Source organism: Ictidomys tridecemlineatus, chromosome 3 (genome assembly GCF_052094955.1).
Source record: "Ictidomys tridecemlineatus isolate mIctTri1 chromosome 3, mIctTri1.hap1, whole genome shotgun sequence".
Classification (NCBI taxonomy): Eukaryota; Metazoa; Chordata; class Mammalia; order Rodentia; family Sciuridae; genus Ictidomys; species Ictidomys tridecemlineatus.
In genome coordinates this window covers 191,713,285-191,734,114 of record NC_135479.1, presented here as the reverse complement: position 1 = coordinate 191,734,114, position 20,830 = coordinate 191,713,285, and the positions used below count along the sequence as shown (strand labels likewise).

Sequence of the window (20,830 nt, the reverse complement as noted above, 5' to 3'; positions counted from 1 at the left end):
CACTAAGGAATGTAACAGAACTCATAAATATGTAAAAATATTTACAGGAGAAGAATGACATGACAGAATTCAAATATATAAAATATAGTTTGTTCTAATAATTTAGAAAGCAATGGGTATTTTCATGGCCTATTTTCTCTGCAATAGGCTTAAAACACTATTAAATTTATCTGGAGTCCTTGCCCTTTTATGTCCTCATAGTTTACATGTGCTGCTGCATGATGTGAAATTGATGCTGAATTTGATGTATTTCCCTTCTATTCCAGGCCTGGTTCCAGGTAATACAAAAAGGCAAAAGTAAATAACCCCAGCATTTCTTTAATATCATATTTTTTCTCTTCCCCACACTCAACTGAATTTTATTACAGAATAATTCACAGACTTCTTATTTATTTTATCCTTCATTGAAACTTCAAGGTAACACATTTCATGGATTCATATATTATATTGCTTTTATGGAAATGTCAAAATTCTCTCTTCATTGAAGTCAAGTTTCTAGAGTGTGAGTATTTTAGATTTGTGCCCTGAAATTTACTCTGTGACACTTATTGGTGATGCTAACATTTGCTGGACTCTAAGTGCTACATATTCTACTAAATAATTTACACATTCAGTTTTAACTATTTAAAATTGTGGATGCTTGTTTTTAATCTAATGAGAGCAATTTCATAAGGTCATCCTGAGATATTTAGCTCAAATACTCCTCCTCAGAGAACCACAAAAAGCTGCTATGACTGATACTTTACAGTGACAAAACTGAAGCTCTGAGCTGTTTAACGTCCTGCCCAAAGTTACTCACATAGTAAGCAAAAAACAAACAAGTAAATAAAGGCTATTTTACGCTAAAAGCTACTGAATGGGCTACTTTATTCCATTTTAACAAGATAATGTACAGAGAAGTGTACTCCATGGGCATTTGCTTCCTCTCTGGATTCCTTTCCTTTGACAACATACTGAAGGATTATAGTTACTCAAAGTATGGCCTGATCATAAACCACATCATAGCATCACCTAAGAACTCTTAAACACACAGACTCTCAGGCTCTATTCCAGGCATACTGAATCTGAATCTGCATTTTTAACAAGATTCCCATGTTACTGTGTTTATATACTCTTTGAGAAAAAAAAATGATGCATTTTAAATTTTGGAGATTTAATGAGCATATGAAAAACAACCTACATTCAAATATGTAAAAAGAAGATAACTGTACAGGTTATAAAAGTGTCATGGTTCAAGGAATCTCACTGTGTTCTGTGAGATAATATCTTATTTGTAATTTTAGTTCTTTTCAAAATGAATCATAGGTGCATGAATCCCTCTGGGTTGTCTCCACACATATCCCTTTAACTCATGCAGTAAAATAGATGTCTATTATGATTCCATCTCCATGAGATTGTGATACAGATAGGCACAAACTCCAGCTTTCCCTTTACTTATGGAACCTTAAGACCTTAGACAACAGTCCCTAACATAGTGACATGAATTATTTCTTGCCACTAGATGGCAGTAACGGCAATTTAATAATACAAAGCAAGTGCTAGCTTGCCACAGGCCCCTCAAACAATGACTCTTTGAGGGTGAGGGTTTCAGGAACTGTTGGTTTTAATACAGGGAGCAATGACCTAGTGACAAATTAGAGAACAGTTTTCTCTATTGAAATCTATGTTTAAATTTTGTTTTGCATGGTTTTGAAGATTAAAAACAGTCTTGTTTTCCTATTTCTTCCTTGTGGCTTTAAGAATCAGCTCTTATGAAAAATTTTTACTGGCAAATTTGGAAATAGGTATTTATTAAAATAAGGTACTTTGTTAGCATAACTATCTAAATCATTTAATTACTGCAAGTTTTAAGGAGGTCTTTATATTCTTTCTCTATAAAAGACCACTCATTTATAATTTCTAAATGAATATTGTCAAGATTTTCATGAAAAAAAATTACATTTCAGGTCGATAAATTCATATTTTAAGTTTTTTTCCTAATAAATATTTAAGAACACAATATGCAAATACCCTATGAAATTATAATAAAATGCTAAAAATCTTTTAGCACATATAAATGAAGTTCTATTGACATTCTATTAAGTGTTTAAATACTACTTTTTGCTTATAGAATGTTTTCATATAAATATTTAACAATTATCTTAAAGAAAGGAGGAGGAAGAAGTTTATAAATCAAAATATAAGTTCCTTTGTGTATATAATTATGCAATCTTATTGTCTTAACATTCTAAGTTATTAGAAATATATTTTAACATTGATCAGAAATGACCTACAATGACCTATGTTAAAAACTTAAAGCTAGACCAGTGCTTCTCAATCTAACTGTGGCAATTTGTCATAAACTACTACTTTTAAATTTATAATACAAATCTAGGGAATATAAGTTTTAAAAACTTCAAATCATCCCTATTGCTTGAATCAACAGACACAGAATAATTGAGTCAAATATTGATACAATTTTCTAAATGCTTGTCCTCAATTTTTGTATTTATGTTTTCTGCTTGGCATCAGGCAGTTCTCAGAAGGTCCTTGCCCCTGTGCCGCATTCAAGTAGCACTACTGGACACTCTTTCCCAGCAGAACGGAACTGCATCTTGCTAGGGAGTGAGTTGAGTTCTACAGCAATCCACAGCTACCAAAAACCGGTAAGACCAGTCAGTTTATGCTGGGAAAGGTCCGACTTAAAGAGTTTCTTGACTAATTTAGCAATGATAGGAATATTTATTTCTTTTAAATTTCATTTCTTTGGTCATCCAATCATAGAGCTGTTTTGCACTTGGGTGCATGAGAGTATTTATATTTAAGCTAGGTTTACTGAAGCATGAGATGGGAGCCCACAGCAGATTTTTTTTTTTTTTCCCAGCTGGGACTGCTTCAAGTGCTTGCCACAGAGAGTCTTTCACCACTAGTTTACATCCTTCTCTCTGCATCTACCTCCCCAACCAATGGCCCTACTTTCTTCACTGGAGTTGTGCAGATGACCACGGTCAGAGCTAGAAGTTAAATAATGGTCATTTATACTATAAGAAAGAAAACCACAAAGTCAGCTCACACCGTCTAGCAGCTTCTAGACATCAGTTGAGCCACATATGCCCCAGGACAAATGGCCAAACAGCTCTTCCAATAGGCGCTTCAACACTAAGCCAGTGGCAAAGGGGCCTCAGTTTACAAGTTTGTGTATCAGATATTAATTCTGTCTGGACATTGAGACATTGATTTTCTATGAGACAGTTATTTAATTTCAAGATCATTCCATAAAAGATGTATGAATGAACATATATTGAATATGGACACATACATATTGTTTGACATGTGTCAAGCTAAAGCTAACTTTCCCAACACGGATTTTTACATCAAATGACTTCAGCATGAGCTTTTATCAGTTGATTTTATGTAATTTACCTGAGAACAGCTCTAATTTCAGCATTAGATTATTTCACATTTGACCCCAATTTATCATTAAACTGGAAATGTTTCCTAAAACACAAATCTGCATGAAACCATTTTATAGTGAAGAACATTACTAATAACTTTTATGATTTTAAATGTATTTTTCTATAGCTTTCTTCTAATTTAATACATAAAATGGGATATATGTTGAAATTACAGTTTGCTTATGCATCAGATAGGCGAATATGCCAAAATTTCTAAAAGTATATAAATTTAAATACCAGACATAAAATAGAAAACTGGAATGCTTTATCTGTATTAATATTTCTCCATTTGACTTAATCATTTATTTTTGTTATAAAGAAGTATACTTAAAAATATCAATTAGTATTTGAAACTCAAGCTAAATTAGCACTATTCATCACACTACCAAACAAAAAAAAAGAAAAAAGAAAAACCAGAAAAACATCACCCCATAATAAAAACCAAACAATAACAATAACCAAAACACTACCTAATTCTGTACCATATGAACCTTTTATAAAGAAAGCAGTCCTATGGAAACCAAAGAAGCAAGTAATTATTTGAGTTCATAAAATCTATTTTCCAATTTTCTTTATACTTCCAAACTAACATTTAATGACTATATGATTGATTACAAAAGTTTTCAGTAATATAATTATTTTTAGGTGCATATGTGCAGTCAGCAACATTTTTTTGCAAAATCTTTATATTTTTCAAAATAATCATACATATTTATATTGTTTTAAAGTTTAATGTGCTTCTGTTCATGTGGTAATCCATGGATTTCAAAGAGTTCAAGAACTATTATGAAGGGATATACACACACACACACACACACACTTGTGTGTGTGTGTGTGTGTGTGTGTGTGTGTCCCCAATTAGGGTTGAGCACTAAAAGAACACATAAGAAAGATGATACTAAACAGAACACATTCCATTCTAAAGGATAGCCAATGCTAGAAAAGCAAACTTATAGTGAAAATATACATTGGAGGACAAAAATAATCAGAGGGAGAAAACTTGATTAGGAATTAAGTTTTTCAAATAGAAGTAATACAAACAGGTTTACTAAACTATTATTTTTTAAATTTGGGTTTTAATTATAAGATATGCAACAATTTTAAAATGAATAAAACATTAGATGTCATGCATATTCTTAAACAATTCTATGTGACGCAGTATTCTCTAAAATTCTGTACTTTATGTTTAACAAGGAAAGTATAGTTGTAAAACATTTGAGGGGACCATCCTTTTGCTTAAGGGTATCACTTATGACTTTGTATTAAGACAATGATGACAATAATGACAAAGGAAAAGAGGTTAATAGTCATGATTTATGAAGAACTTACTATATTCCAACATTGTTTAAAAGATTCTATGCATATTATTATAATCTGCTGTGAGGATTAAATAAACCATGAACCAAATGTTATGATATTTATATCATTGTGTCTAAGAGCACACAAATCCACTTTTCTGAAAACTTCAAGAAGTGTTCAACTATTTTCCCACCTTTCTCCTAGCCTGTTTCTTCATACAGCAGAGTAAACTCTTAAAAATGTTTATCAATTCACAGCTTGACCAAAAGCCTGCAATGGCTTCCCATTTTACTTTAAAAGAAGAAGTCAATATTCTCGATATGCTGACCAAGAGCTAACATGGCCTTACCCCAACATATTGGTCTCTTTGGTATTGTTCAGATTTGCCACATTGCTCTCTCCTTGAAAACTTGATCCTGATCCTTTCCTCCACCTGGGGTGTTCTTTCCTAGATTGTACACCAGAGAGTCCTTTCCCTTGTTTTAGATCTCTTCTTAGACACTACCAACTCAAAAAACTCTTCCCTACTCCAAAATAAAGGAAACTTTCCCCCAGACTCTTATTCAACTTTTTATTCACAAAATATTTGACACTATCAAAAATAGTATGATGTTTTTAATTTTGTTTCATGTTTTTTTAAATATCTAGTCCTCCCTTGCACCTGCCCCCAGATCTACCATTAGAATGTTGCTGGTACTTGTGTTTGCTACTATATATAATCTGAACCCATAGAAAAGTACTTGGTGTTTACTAAGTGTTCAATAAATATTTATAGTTGAATTGGATTATTCTGATCAACTTTCCAACTTTCTCTTCATGCTTCAGTTGAGTTAAATCTGCTTGATCCATATTGTTTACATGGAATCTAGGCTCAATGATAACCACATAACACACACACACACACACACACACACACACAATACACACATAGACTTTTATAAACTTACTTTGAAAAGCATCTCAAAAGAACAATTGAGCTTTGTTGAACTATTGTGTTACAATTTAAATTTCATAAAAGAAAAATCTTTTACCTATGAAAAATTAAAGAAGTAGAAAGTCTATCCACATGGTAGGTACATCAGTATAATATAAGAAATATATAATTATATAGTATATCATATCAATATTAGAATATAATGTATATGTGTATAATGAATAAATAAATCAGATATTTGAAGTACATTAAGAACTATTTTATATAATACAGTTTTTTGAAGACCTATATCATTCTAAAGAAACTGTTGATAATGTTTTCATTAAGCAATATTATTTATTCTCAAATATGATTTTACTATGTCTAGTTTCTTTAAAAATTTATTCATTTGCATAAGTCCAGGTTTTTATTTTGCTCTCGTTATCTCTAATCTTAATCAATGGACAACCCCAAATACTTTCATAAACATTGGTGGAAGGTTACAAAATCTATACCCTAACCTCTTCCATCCTATTGATACCCATGATTTTATAATGTGTTTTTCCCCATTAAATGTGCTTTCTGAATAATGCAACCATTGTGCTACAGCAAAACAGCATGTATTCTGCAGCAGGAATCAAAGATAATTTTAGAGATGGATAACACAAAATCACAAACGGACCAGTGAAAGAATATTGTCTGCTGAATTACAATTCATATCATAAATCTTTATTTCCTGCTTTAGCACATGTATCAGAATGATTTTCAAGTGGCTATCAGATGTGGAACTAAAAAATCACTAAGACTTACTGTTTAGAGCAATATTGGTACCTCTACTTTAGGCTACAGAAGGACAATGAATACACAGATAATGATTATTAATCATGCTCTTTCATTAAAAGTCAGCATGCTATAATAAGAAATATAATGTATATGAACCTGAAAGAATATCTATGATAAAGAACCTCAAGAGCTACGTGTTTGGTAGTTTGTCTATGAAAACAAAGCACATAAGCAAAAACATGCCTTCTTTGACAAAAGAGATGTCCAAATGTATATCTGTGTTTTCTGAAGTTGAAGGCTTTCATGAGTGAGATGGAGGGGCACATGTCACACACTGACACTGGCCACCTCAGGGAGGGGAGGAGTGAAGGAGGAAATGATGAACAACTTTCTCCTTGTATGTGTCTGTTTTGAGTTTCACAGAGTATTACTTTAACCATAATTCCATGTAATTATATGTATTTAAATGTCTATATGTACTTACATAATTTATTTATATATGCTTATATAATTTACTTAAATGAATTCTAATTATATTTCACATAATATACAATTACATATCTATAAAGTATTTAATGATATATTATTATACACCCATATAATTTTTGTACACATACACACACACTTGAATTCACCAGTTGTTTTCAATTTAACGTAGCTTTTCTCTTTAATTTTTCAGGCTATATCAAGTGTACTATTTAATCATCTGTCTTTGGGTAAGAAGTGTTATCAACAATAAGTACATTTTAATTTCAGCAAAGAACATAAATCTGTTTCATTAAAGTAGTACTTTATGAAAATACTGCTTAATAATTTAGCCAAAGCACCCATTTTTAATTATTGTAGTAAGTAATAAGAAAAGTACAATATTTCTACTTTGCATCTGATGAATGCAATTTCAGGAGAAAATATATAGCTAATTAAAAATCTTACTATAACTAAAAAACATATTAGGAGTCCTGGTTTGGAAAGAATAATGGATGGTAATATATAAAGATTAGATGTGAGTGTATTGCATCTAACAGAGGTCATCTAACTTCAGTAGAGAAACAAAGAACTGTTACCACATCTATTTCATTTGGTTTAATAAGTAGATACCCTAACTGACAAAAGTTTAAATTCAGCAAAAGTGTTATCATTTTCAACACAGTAGAAACAAGTATGTGATTGTTATAATAACATTGAATTTGTAAACATTTGCACCAAAAGGGAAAAAAAAAATCTGTAAGGGTAAAGAAAAGGGACACTGAATTAGAAGGGAAATACTTTTGTTGACTTTTCTCAAAACTGGGCCTGTACTGCAGCTTGCCAACTCCAAAAATTAATAACCAAAAAAGTTGAGTTAAAAACATTTTGGCCTCACATGAAAATGTGATTTGAGAATAGGGCTTCTATTCACATTGTATTCCCTACATTAACTTACATAATTAGAAAGACCAAATAAATCATCAAGTGACATATGGAATGTTATAGGGCAACATTAAAATATAATGCCTTTCAAATAAGTATGACTTACTCTTATTTCAGAGTTCTCCCATTACAATGCCATTTTAATGATCAATAACCTGAAAGAAAAGGAAATAAGATATGATCATTCTTAAAAATTTCCATGAACTAACACACTCTCAAGTCATTCACATTGCATTTATTCTAAAATTTTAAAAAACATAATAAAACTAAAGCATCATTATTAAAAATGGAATGTATAAGGGACTTAAAAGTTTCATCTTAGCATCTATCCATTGAAACCATTTTTTCTATGATAAAAGTAGCTACCCTTTTAGATTATTCAAAAACCATTGCACCATATGAGCAATATCAATAAAGTATTTTACCAGAAATAATTAATTCAAGTCATCACAGGACTGATTTTTAAGTTTGGAAATATATAATTCCTAAACAATGAAATTCAAGTCCAGCCACAGTTATGTGTATTAAAGTCAAATTATACTTTGCTAGTGTTATTGTTGTTTACAAAATGCAAAAAAAAAAATTTTAGAGACAAAAGACTGGCATATGGGTGAACATAAAAAATACCATAAATTATTTTTAATGTCTATAAATTTATAAACATTTCTTAAGTCATAGGGATCATTAGTGAAATGTTACTTTAAAATATAATTTTATATGAAATGTTAATATATCATTATAAAGTCTAATGTCTAAAGTTAAAATACTTAAGACACTATTTCAATTTCTTCAGAAATGTTTTAAAATAAATCATTTCATATCCTTTGCTTGCAATTCTTTATTAACCAATCTTATTTGCACTCCTATCCATTCACAAATTATTTATCCATAAGCATAAATAAAAGAATTTGAAATAAGGTTAAGATTGTGGAGAACATATGCTTACTGATGGTATTTTACAAATCATATTCCAAAACTGTCAGAAGCTACAAATATTAAGAAAATGATTGATGGGCTAGTCCAGTTTTTCAAACAGGAGAATATTAATATAAGCAGTAGAAAGAATATTTTCCTCTGTTGACCTAGTTCATTCATAGTTGGCAAAATATTTGGAAACTAAAACATTAAGGAGAGCTTGTCCTCTTTCCAGACCATGAATATGCAGAAAGAAGAAAGCAGAATTGGAAATTATAGCTTAATGCTTCAAGATTTTCATTTTAAGCTGACTTTGTCTATTTTCTAATTAAAAATTCTACATGTTTCATAAATAAACATATATGTAATATATATTTGTTAAAATTAACAATATGTATAATATACATATATGTATTTTTTAAAAAGAAATAATACTTGATTCATTTAAAAGTGAAATAAACTACTTAAATTGTTGAAAATAAGCTCATATAAGCTGTTAAAAATCAAATTTGAATGAATCTGCATTTATTAAATAAAGTAATATAAGCTTCTAGCCAGTTTTATGGTTTCTGTATCCCTAATGGAACATAAATGAAAATAAACAAAAGTCTTTAATTAATTGTTGGTGCCTATAATTTTCTGTAAATTTCCCCAGTTAGTAGAGTCTATAGTACATTAGTTTATCTTTAATTTCCACACTAGAAAAAGTTAGTTAAGATTTGAAGAAACCTAATCACGATCCACTCTATTAACTAATATTTCCTTTTCAATAGTTTTTACTATTATATATGCCAGGGGCAACTGTGGCAAACGTTTAAAATTTCCAAATATTGCCCTGTGAAATAACACGTGGGAGCCTTAACACGTATAAAAGATTGTTAGAAATAATTTCTCATTGATGAGACAAGTAATGATTGAGCAGAAATATTGGGCAACCAAGTCCCACTTGTGTGACTGAAGAATAAGAAACCCCAGTTTAAGGCTAAGAATCTTGCATCTTCAAGATAGCACACTCGATCTAGAGTCTCTTTGACTTGTTACCCAGCCCTCAGTGTGTAGGAGGGCCCTTTGCCTGTTACTGTTTGAAGGCTGATTGAATTTGCAGCAAAACTTTCCAAGGTGGCATCCCCAAAAGAGAATAATGACTACCTCTAGGTTATTGGAAAAGGCTGTTTGTTTTTGTACCTGAGTAGTAAAAATTTTTATATTTGCAAAAAAGTCAGTCTGTAACTCATTGTTTGTTTTTACTTAAACCACCTGGTAGTGAGGTTGTATGAGAAGTGACATTTAACTCTTACTGGCTCATTGCCAATGGTCAAAATATGAACAATATTGTTAATTTACGATATCATCCTATTAAAGAGGTGAACTGAACTCTGGTTCAGGTTATTCAGTTTTGCCAGAGAAAGTAATGATCAGTGAGGATGATTTAGATTATGCTGTGGACTTAAAATAACAAAATACCAGTGGACTTAAAATAACAAAAGAGCCTCCTTGACACTATATGTCTATTACAGGCTAGCATGGCCTCTCTGCTTATGGTAGCAAGTAAGATAAGCAGTATAACATGGCAACTCCATCTCAAATATGCAGAGCAATGAAAGAAAACCAACAATTAAATGCTCTGGCCCTCAGCATAACACTTAACTGGCCACTACTCAGTTTCTAGCTCCATATGAATCACAGAGGGCTAGGAAATGAAGTGCATTTCTCTCATGTGCCCAGAACAGGGGAGAATCAGAAATACTTACTGTTTAAATTATGTAGGAATTCAGTACCTATAATTTAAACTGAATGTTTCTGCTTTGACTGGACTATCCTAAAGTGAAAGTATATCCTAAAATTATACTTTTTTTCCCCCAAGAGAAAAACAATTAAATTTGGTTTTGCTATTTAACTAAGGTTGAAATCTATATGACTGAAATTTACGCTAACTCAAACATCCTAGAATATGAGCAGGCCAATTTAAATATATAAATGATATTTAAAAAATCATTATTTTGCAATGGGAGATCCTTCTTAAAGAATGGAAATATATTTACAGATTTCAACACAAATGGCCAAATCTTTATGTGCATACTAATGACAATGAGTCATTATGAGTTAAATGGAGATTTATGGATCCTGAATTAATATTATGATTTACTATATCTGTTATTCAAGTACAAAAAAAATCTACATTTTATAGTACACACATTTAATTCTGAAGCAGCAAGTGCTTGGTTCCTGGGATTACATTTTGAGAAGGAATCTGGATGGTTGGCTCCAAGTAGCAAGGATCGTAAGCATGAACTGAATTGGAGGAAGATTAAGTAGGGGTTTTACCAGTATATGGCAAATTTTACTTAGTTGTCAAAATTATATTATTAATAAATGCATGAAGAGAATATTTGACTCAGTAGTCTCAAGAACATAGGATAAGATAACGATGCAGTGATACAGCCTCCCTGTGACACATGGAAATCTTGAAAAACTGATACACTGTGGGGCCCATTTCAAATCATACCATTCTCTTTATAGATGGTTCTTAACTTGGTAGTTCCTATCCAGGCTCATGTATCCAACTTCTTCCTCAGTAGTTACAATTGGATAGACCAAAAAGGTCAATCTTTATTCATGCAAGGTCATATTCTTTATACTCATTCCCAAAATGCCTCTCCTGAAAGCTTTTCCATCTTTATTAATTCCTTTAGCCACTCAGACCAAAAACCTAGGAACCATACTTGATTCCCCCTTTTCCCTGCTGTTTAATTAAGAATTCTTTTTTGTTTTTCAATCACTCAGCAAAGCTATATTTTCTTTAAAGATTCCTTCCAGACTCAGGCTGCTTCCTGTCACCTCCTTCATTACCAACCTTGTCTAAACCACAGTATTCTCTCATATGGACAGCTGTAATACCTTCCTAAAGGTCTCTTCAGAGATGTGCAGGTCAATGTTTATAAAGAGCTTTATTTTAAAATAATAATAAAATGTTTTGATGTTATAAAAAAATAGAAAGAAAAAGGAAAAAGGTAGAAGGAAGAGAAGAATGATTAAGGAAAAGAAAGAAGGAGATAAGAGAGAAAGAAGAAGGAAGAGGAGAAAAAAGGGGGAAAATAAAAGATGGAAGGGAAAGAAGGAAGGAGAAAGAAAAGGAGGGATGAGTGAAGGGAGGGAGGAAGTAGGGAAGGCATATAGGCAGGCAGACAGACAGGCAAGAGGAAAGGGAAAAGAAAGAACAGAAAGCTTCCAACCACTGCAGAATCTCAGGTCGTAAGCACTCACACCATGGCTAACTGAGTCCCAATGGCATGATCTGGAAAGAGAGGAGCACAGTGGTGTCTAGTGAGTTGAGAGGAGTGAGTCCCAACACCATAATGGTTCTTCCTTCTTTCACAGTTTATATAACCTTTTCATCATGACACAGCAGCCAGTGACATCTGTGTCTGAAGATGCACTCCTCGACCAAAAGCCTACCAGAGATGTTTACCAATCCACTCAGAATAAGATCTCAAGTCTAGGTATGTGCCCAGTACTCTCCCTTACTTCCTCCTGGGCTTCGAATAAATAGCACCTAATCAGGGAACGCTGTCCTGAACATCAGACATAAAATGGCACAATGACCTTCACTCTTCAATCCTTCAGCTTACTTTATGGTTCTTTATAGCACATTTTACCACCTGACATTTATACAGAGTTATTATTATCAATATTTATTAGTGTCTGTCTCCTTAAGGACACAACTATTGGTTCACAGCTATCTCCCAGTTCCTATAACATTTTTTGTCACATAATAAAGTAATAAAATCTTATTGACTAAAGAGACATACAGTACACAAGCAAATAAGCAAAGAAGGCGATTTGGGGCAATGAAAAGTTCCACAAAGCAAGGAAAGGAGGATGGGGAGTGATCTCATGGTGGGGGCAGCATGGGCCTGTGGATGGCGGATAGCTCAGATTAGAATGACAGTGTAACTAGTATAGTCTGACATGAAAAATAAATTAATTGCAGGATAAAAGAGTACAGCAGCTTTTCAGATGATTTAAGGGTCTTAGAAAAAATTAAAACAAATTAGATTGTTAAGACGTGTTCTCAAAAACCATACACTGAATTCTGGAATGATAAAATAAACAAAAAAAATTACATTTCATTTAAAGGAGAAGGGAAAGAGGCAGAAAGTTCACCCCTGCTAGTTCCCATTCCAAGTTTTCAATTGGGAAGCATATTATAGAATTCAAGGAGAAACCCTTATACCTATACAAAACTTGACACTTCTAAAGTTTACATTTTTAAATGTATTTATCATAGTTATCTTGTTCATAACCTTTGAAAACAAGCAGGACTTATTAATCCCATCATGAAAAGAAAGAACAGAAGACGCACAGAAGGTAATACCTTTGCAAACATGAAAAGGCTAGCAAGTTAGCGAACCAGGCTAGAAGCCATTGTCCTCACATACTCTGTGACATTGTGTCCATCCTGATATGATGCCTCCATGAAAATTGGGGAAAGGTTACTTGGAGCTCACCAATCTGCTCTATATGAACTCAGAACCCCCGGGATAATTAATTTATATTTAAATCCCACAGAATTAAAGATAGTCTTTGCATGCAGGGCAGGAAGGCCAAGAGTAGCAATAACTTTCAAAGATTCCTTACTGATTCCACATTAAGTCTAGTTGGCAGTTTTAAGACCTTCTGCCCATCCCAGACCATTTGCCCAAGTCTCTGAACAGGAACAAAAGCAAAGGGAGGGGAAGGCATAATTTTTCCCTGCTGCAATATCTTCCTACCTTCTTGTTCCTCACATTTGTTTTCGTCACAATTTAGCCATCTTTTAAAAAGTTTCCTGAAAACCTCCAATCAGCTGTGATTTCTTTCTTTAAAGTCTTTCTTATGAAAGATTCCTATCTTGCTTAGTATTATAATTAGTTGAAGGAATGTTAAATGTCGCATTTCTCCAAAAGAAATATCAATTATTTGAGAAAAAAGAAGACAGTTCTTTCAGTATCTTCTTCAATTCTGTAATCTGTTTGCAGAGAATCTACCACATAGTGGAGAATCAGTAAATATTTGTGGAATTTAATGCAATTGGTTCAAAGAAAAAAAATATAACCTACAGACTGGTGTTTCCAACACATTATTTAAGGGAGAAGGAAAAGATATGGAAGATGCATGAAATTGATACAGGAAATTATTTGAGAGAATGGAGAAAATAAAAATAAATGGAAGAAGTCAGTTGTGTCAGTAGCAGCTGGCACAATGCAGTCCACATTAGCTACAGAGTAAATGTCTGAGAAATGAATAAATGAATGAATGCACAAAGAGAATATAAGATGATAAAGAACTTTTGAAATACAACCTCAAAAGTAAGTCTATCATTTTAAGCCAAATGGGCAGATTCCAAGAGAAACTGGGTTTTTGGTATAAAATATGCTATTCAAGGGATGAGAGGAAATATAGCCTTCATTACCTCCCATATTCTTTTGTTGTAATACATATTCCTAATTACATTAATTTGAAGCACAGAACAATTCTGTGAGTGGGCAGAAAGAAGAAACATGTTCCCACTCACTTACAGATAAGAAGCAGGATCTGAAAGCTTAAGTCTCTAGGTTAAGATCTGAATCAGGGGCAATGTCAAAACTTGAACCAAGATCCTCCAACTCCTTGACATTCTATCTCTGACCCACAGGCTAGCAGCACTGTCTCCTTTTAGGGTTTTGATAGAAATACTCAATCGCAGTCTCCTCCCCAGACTTGAATCAGAATTTGAATATTAATAATACCCTTAGATGCCTCCAATTTGAAGGAATATTAAAGTTAACTGCTTTTGCTGACATAAAACTGGATATAAATTGACTGCTTTCAAATATATACATATCACACTCCCACACATATACGATATATTTATAACAAAAAAGAACCATCATATGGAAATGTTATCTTTATTTAGTAATATTGAGTATTATTATAACATTATTATATTCTATAAATATAACTCATTATGACACAAATAATATAATATCCAATTTTATTACATGACATTATATTTTATATAAAATGTATAATAATAAATACGCATTGGAAAGGAATATAGTTTAGGTCCATGAATATAACCTTTGAATAAAAAAATATATAAAGGAATAAACCTTCTTTTAATTAAAGCAAAATTGAGCAGTCTGGTAGGAATTGAAGACAGTGTATTCAATCATTTCTATGAGAAATAAGAATACAAAAGGGAACACAAAGTAATACAGCAAACGGAATAGTTGGTATCCATCTGTAAAATTGAAGTATTGAGAGATGCTTATTTTAACACATGTTAACAATGGGGATGGGGGGAGGTCTGCATATACACATAAACATACACAATAGCTACCCAGAATGGATTTGATGCTCAACAAAAATAGGAAGGATGTGACATGCTAATCAAGGAAAATTGCTTTGGGTGATCTTATGTTACAGTAATAATAAATAATAATGTTTGGAAGTCAGAGCAATATGGAGCCTAAACATAGCTTCTTATTATCAAACACATTCTTTATCTTTCAAATAAATAAAATGGACAGGGGTGGGAAAGTCATTTCTCCTTTCAGAAGGGAGATGATGTTTTTATTATACATTTTTTAACATTCAGGTAAAGAATTTTTTAAAAAGTGGTTAAAAGGTCAGAACTGAGTTTCACTCAATTACCAAAGGTTTCCAATGTGAGGATTTGTGCATATATTTAAATTTATACTCATTTCTATCTACTTATTATTTTTTCACCTAAGTAAATTGGAAAGGTGGCATATAAAGTCACCTTTATATGTCAATATAAATTGAGAATATTAATTGAGCTAGTTCTCTAATGGTAAGTAAAATTTTCTAGCAAAATTTTAAAAAATCTATTTTGTGTTATCAAAAGGGAGATGGTTTCTTTAAAAGTCGAAAAAGACAATTTTCTATTTAAAATTGAAAGACAATAATGCTTATAAATGTAAATTTAGATCAAAAATCAAAATTATTTTTTAAATGCCCGACATCAAATAAATCTTTGAAAACCTGCTATGTGTAAATATTATGCATTAATGTACTCTTAAATTTTGGGAATAGTATTTGAATGAAGGAAAAGTTCCAGGTTTCATGGCAGAAGGAAGAGAATTTGCTGGTGCTGAAATTGTGTACATATTTCCAAAGTTATTGAAGTAATATAAAACCTTTTACAATTTATGTTGACTTCAAAGTTTTCAAAAATATAATATTAGCATGTTCAAATGATTTTTTCCAACTACAAAAACATTTTATGCAATGAGTATTCAAACACATATCCCACACACGCACATGGGTACACAATATCATCTAAGCCTGTGGGAGTTTCCTTCGTATTTAGGATTGATTGAATTTGTCTTACAAAAATTGTGCAGGATCCTCTGAGGACCTAGACTCTCTGTGAAATACTTCATTATGCTTAAAAGCACAATGCAGGGTTCTGTAATCATCTTACTTACTCTTTATTTAGACTTTGTGAAGGATGGTATCCTTAGAATCCTGGCGGTCATGTTCATAACTGTATTTGTGACCATGAAGCCATTTGTGATATAGCAACACCTGTGATGTGATGAGAGTGGAAACTAGGAACTATATGAGATTATGGGATTAAGTTGGATAATTCTGGTAATTCATAATGTACATGTACATTTGATTTAAAGTAAAAAGAATTATATTCAGATGATTTTCTCTCATAGCAAAAAATTCAAGGTGCTTTCTTCTCACATTTGACTGTGGGGTCCACAAAGAAAGATTATATGTTAGTTATGTTTCATAGCAACATACTTGGCCAAAAACATACTCAGATTAATTAACCAATTTGTGGGATATCTTGTTTGGGAAGGTAAACTAAAACCACAATAAAAATCTCCCATGTATTATCACAAAGTAGACTGCCGAGTTTCTACAAAACATGTCACCATAGAATGTCTTGTTTCAAGTTATAAGACCACAATGGAATCCACACAGAATTCTGCTATTTATTATTTAGCCAAATATATGTATACTTATAATCAACTTATATTTAGAGATTTTTGCCTATAACCTATTCATAGGTATTTAGTAGATAAAGATCAGTTGGGAATTAAGTGACTTATCGTGTCAAAAATGTGCATTTCAGTTTCTCTACTAGTTACTCAATTTCTTTTTTTTTCCTAACAATCTCATCCCAGATGCCAAGCAAGTTAATACTCCTGAGAAAATGAATAAAATTAAATGACATGTAGTACAAAAGTCTACACTGCAGATATTCTTTGTATCAGTATAAAAAATCAGAGGTGACAGAGTGAAGCTGAGTTAGAGACACAGTCAAGGAATGTCTAGCAATTTCCAGAATCCTGATGTCAGGATTCACTTAGGTGTGATTAGGCAGCTGTATATCAGAGTACATAAGTGTTTTGATTAAAGATGTATAGAGGGGAAAAATATGTTTATCCAGATAAGTTAGAGACATTATATAAACTATATGAATTGTTGATAAAATAGCTATTTACAAAAACAATTGCTGCTTTTTTGTAGTGTTATACATAGAACTCGGGGCCTCACATAGTCATGACAAGTGCTATACCACTGAGCTACATCCTAATCCTAGACAGTTTGATGAATGGAAAATCACTAAACTCATAGATCTCTTAGTGGTCATAACTTACCTACAAAGAGGCATTCAGAGAGGAAATTTGGTAACGGTGTGCTTGTAAATGTTTAACAACCAATCAAAACAAAAATAGAAAGAGAGAAAAGCAAAAACCCTAATTTCTCATTTGCTAGTTCTATGGTGCAGATACTTCTGCTATAGTTGATTTCAAGATCAGAAAATGTTATCATTGAAGGTGGAGTTTTGGAAAATATAGTTAAAATCCTTTTATTCAACCTAGTTTAAGCCAGCTTCAGCTCATCATGAAATTTGATCATATTGTTAATAAATAGTTTATGAAAAAGTTGGTTAAACAATTTCTAAAATATAATTCCCTTCTTAGGAATACTCTATACACATCGGTCTTTTGAAAGCTCCAAAACTTTTGTACATAAGAAAGCTATTGTAATATAGGAAATCTACATCTAAGGCAGCATCCCTTGCACATTTATTTGACTCCTGGAATTTTTTCCCAGAAATATAAAAATACATTTGAGAATAATGTTTACCAGGTTCCTATTTAGGAAATATGCCTGTAGACACACACTTCTAGTCTCAGAACACATAGTTGGCTTTTAGTAATCATTACTGATTACTCTCTGTTTATAAAGAAAAAGGCTTAAAATAATATACAAGTAAATAGAGGAGAGTCTGCCCTGACTTTCATGCAATTAGATAATTGGTGTAAACACATGTTTCATAACTTATTAGGGAGATATTTACTGAGCACATACTATATTCAAAGCACAATCCCAACACTAAGGCACTGGAAATTTTCAGTCTCTTTGTTATAAGGGGAAATACTCTTCAGGCAAGAGTGGGGTGAGGGCAAAGCACAATAATTACTCTGAAATTTAATTCAAAGAAATATTTAAATATAATTTAACCTTTTGTATGAGTGGAATTTTTGTTTCAAATTACATACAGTTGTAGATATTAACCAGCCATTTAATAAATCAGATAGAAAGAAACTTTTTGAGGAAAAAACTGTCACTTCCTCTAGATATTTAATATTAAATGTTCTTATCTGCATATTACTAAGTTAAAGTAATAGCATCATAATAACTATCAATCTGCCTGTATAAGAATGTTTCCAAGTGTTATGTAGTTATGTGTGCCCAAATTTGCAAGTTAGTATAATTTATGTTCACATATAAATATTCATGAAACCAAATATGTTTTTGAAAAACAAAGAAGCAAGACTAGGCTAAATGTTAACTCGGAAGAAATAAAAACAGTTCAACTGTCTGTCTGATTTTATGGCATAGCTTCATTTTACTTTGACCCTCAACTCACAAATAATCCAAGGAATATATAAGCCTTAGTGTATTTTGTTTTTGCTTTGTTTCCCTTTGGAGAATTGACAGGTAATATTTTCCACTGAAGAAATATCTGGCACTTGACCTTTGGCAGAAAGTAAGATATGTTGTTACATCAGAGCAACTCTGATGTTTAATTATATTAGTATTATGTAAATTATTTAAAGATACTAGAATAGCTTAAGATAGTATGTTCATGGATTTTACTAACATAAAAACTATTATTATACTAAAATAGTGACACTCCAGTAGTTCATTTTCTATACCATGTTTTTCTCACTATTCAATAAAAGAAACTAATATATTTGAATACACTCAAAGAAATAAAACAACATTCATATGTTTAGCCTGGAACCCATGTTTACCCAGGTCAAAACTAGGTACCACCATGGAGGAATGCGCCAGAATATAATTTTCTGGTTTCTCGATTGAAAGCATAAAATTGTTGCTATCGTGATCACAAACACTTAATTGCTTTTGCAAACCTACGAGAAAATTTTCCTTCAAGGTAAGTATTTGAAATGAATATCTACACACAACAAGACCATATGGTACTCATTTATAATGAAATACCCAGCTTGTTATATGAGTAGAATTTTTGTTACAAACTACATACAGCATGCACATATTACTCAGTCACCTAATACCTCAGTTATAGAGAATCTTTTCAAGAAAGGAAAATGTCATTTTTCCTTAAGTGTTCAATATTAAAAATACTTTTGATAAATAAATTTAATGAAAAGGTTTTTTTAATGCCTTGTCTTTTGGATCATCCTATGTTTTTTTTGTTCCATGATTTTCATGATATACTTGCAAACAAAAACTGCTTGAAGGATAAATTGCATGGACCATCTATAGTTAATTAGACATAGTTGAAAGATAACCAAATCTGTGCTCTTTTCACATTGAGTTGTGGTACATTGTCAGAGGAATGTTAATTGTACTTGTCTGCATTATGTATGGTTATTATAGTAGATCTTTCCTCAATATTATAGAAGATGATACACTTTACATTTGTTAAACTTTTATTCAGATAGTATTAGCTGCTAGCATGTAATATTACAGATTCAATTTTAAAGCTAAACTTCTTTCAGAAAAGCAAATAACTTTATATTTGAATCTATAGTCTCATGTATCAAGCATTGAATAAAATACAAAGGCATGAAGTAAGAACAGAATTATTATCAGAGGCTATTGATTTTTACTACAGATCTGAATTTCCCATAAGCATATTTTCAAAAGCAGAGGATACCTTACTCTTTCCTAAAATAGTAACACCATACCAAGGAAGTTTCTCACTAGGAGATCTAATCATGGAAATGAACATTAAAAATAGGAACATGTTGGGCAGGACACCAAAGAGAATCAGGTCAGCAAAATTCATAAGAACATATATCTGTATTACAATCCGGCCAAAAAGGAAAATATTTTTAAACGCTGCTATCTATAGTAAAGCTATATTAACAATAGGCTGTATGGTCTTGCCAAGGGGAGGTATCTTGACCCTTGACCTCTGTTCCCATAAAAGCCTGAGAAATGAAAACCATGTTTATCATCGCTGTTTTGTTTTATACAAATTTACTCTGTATTTAAACTTGTATAAGGAAAAAAAAATTCTATTCTGAAATAGCCCAAGTCTGGTTCTTAACAGTCATGTGACCTTTTTTTTTCTGCCAGCCATGTGCTCCGTATCATTTTACTCTGAAATAACTATGCGGATTTCAGCTCAACCTGCCTTTGCTTATAATGCATGACATACCCCGTGAGGGAGCCTGAGAACAGACTCCCTTGAAAAGCAAGGTTCTCATAGTTGGCCTGTAACCATGGAAGCAGATGCCGTTTTCTTCTTACCCTGCTTACCTCTTTGCAGCCTCGAGCTGCTCCCTATTGTTAAAAGGGGTACGCCTTGATTTTTCTTCATCATGACCGAACTTGCCTCTTCTTCAAAAGGCATGATGCTGCAGGTCATTGGTCTAGACTGTTTGCACGGTCCAGAGAACAGCCTTGATGTAACCCTTGCTCCGTCTGAGCCACACCACCAGCCGTGCATCTGCAGACTGTAGGGGGACATTGGAGATCTGTATTTGAAAAGAAGTCTGTCTGATTTTGCCAT

General features: G+C 32.2%; 1 long non-coding RNA gene across 3 annotated transcripts in view; it reads right to left on the bottom strand.

Moving 5' to 3' along the window:
- Nucleotides 1-20,830, bottom strand: part of LOC120890358 (uncharacterized) — a 478,106-nt gene that overhangs the window by 240,280 nt on the left and 216,996 nt on the right. For all 3 annotated transcript variants that reach the window (XR_013436969.1, XR_013436971.1, XR_013436972.1), the window contains one exon: nt 7,946-7,994. This is a non-coding gene — a long non-coding RNA (uncharacterized LOC120890358). The remainder of the gene's footprint in view (nt 1-7,945; nt 7,995-20,830) is intronic.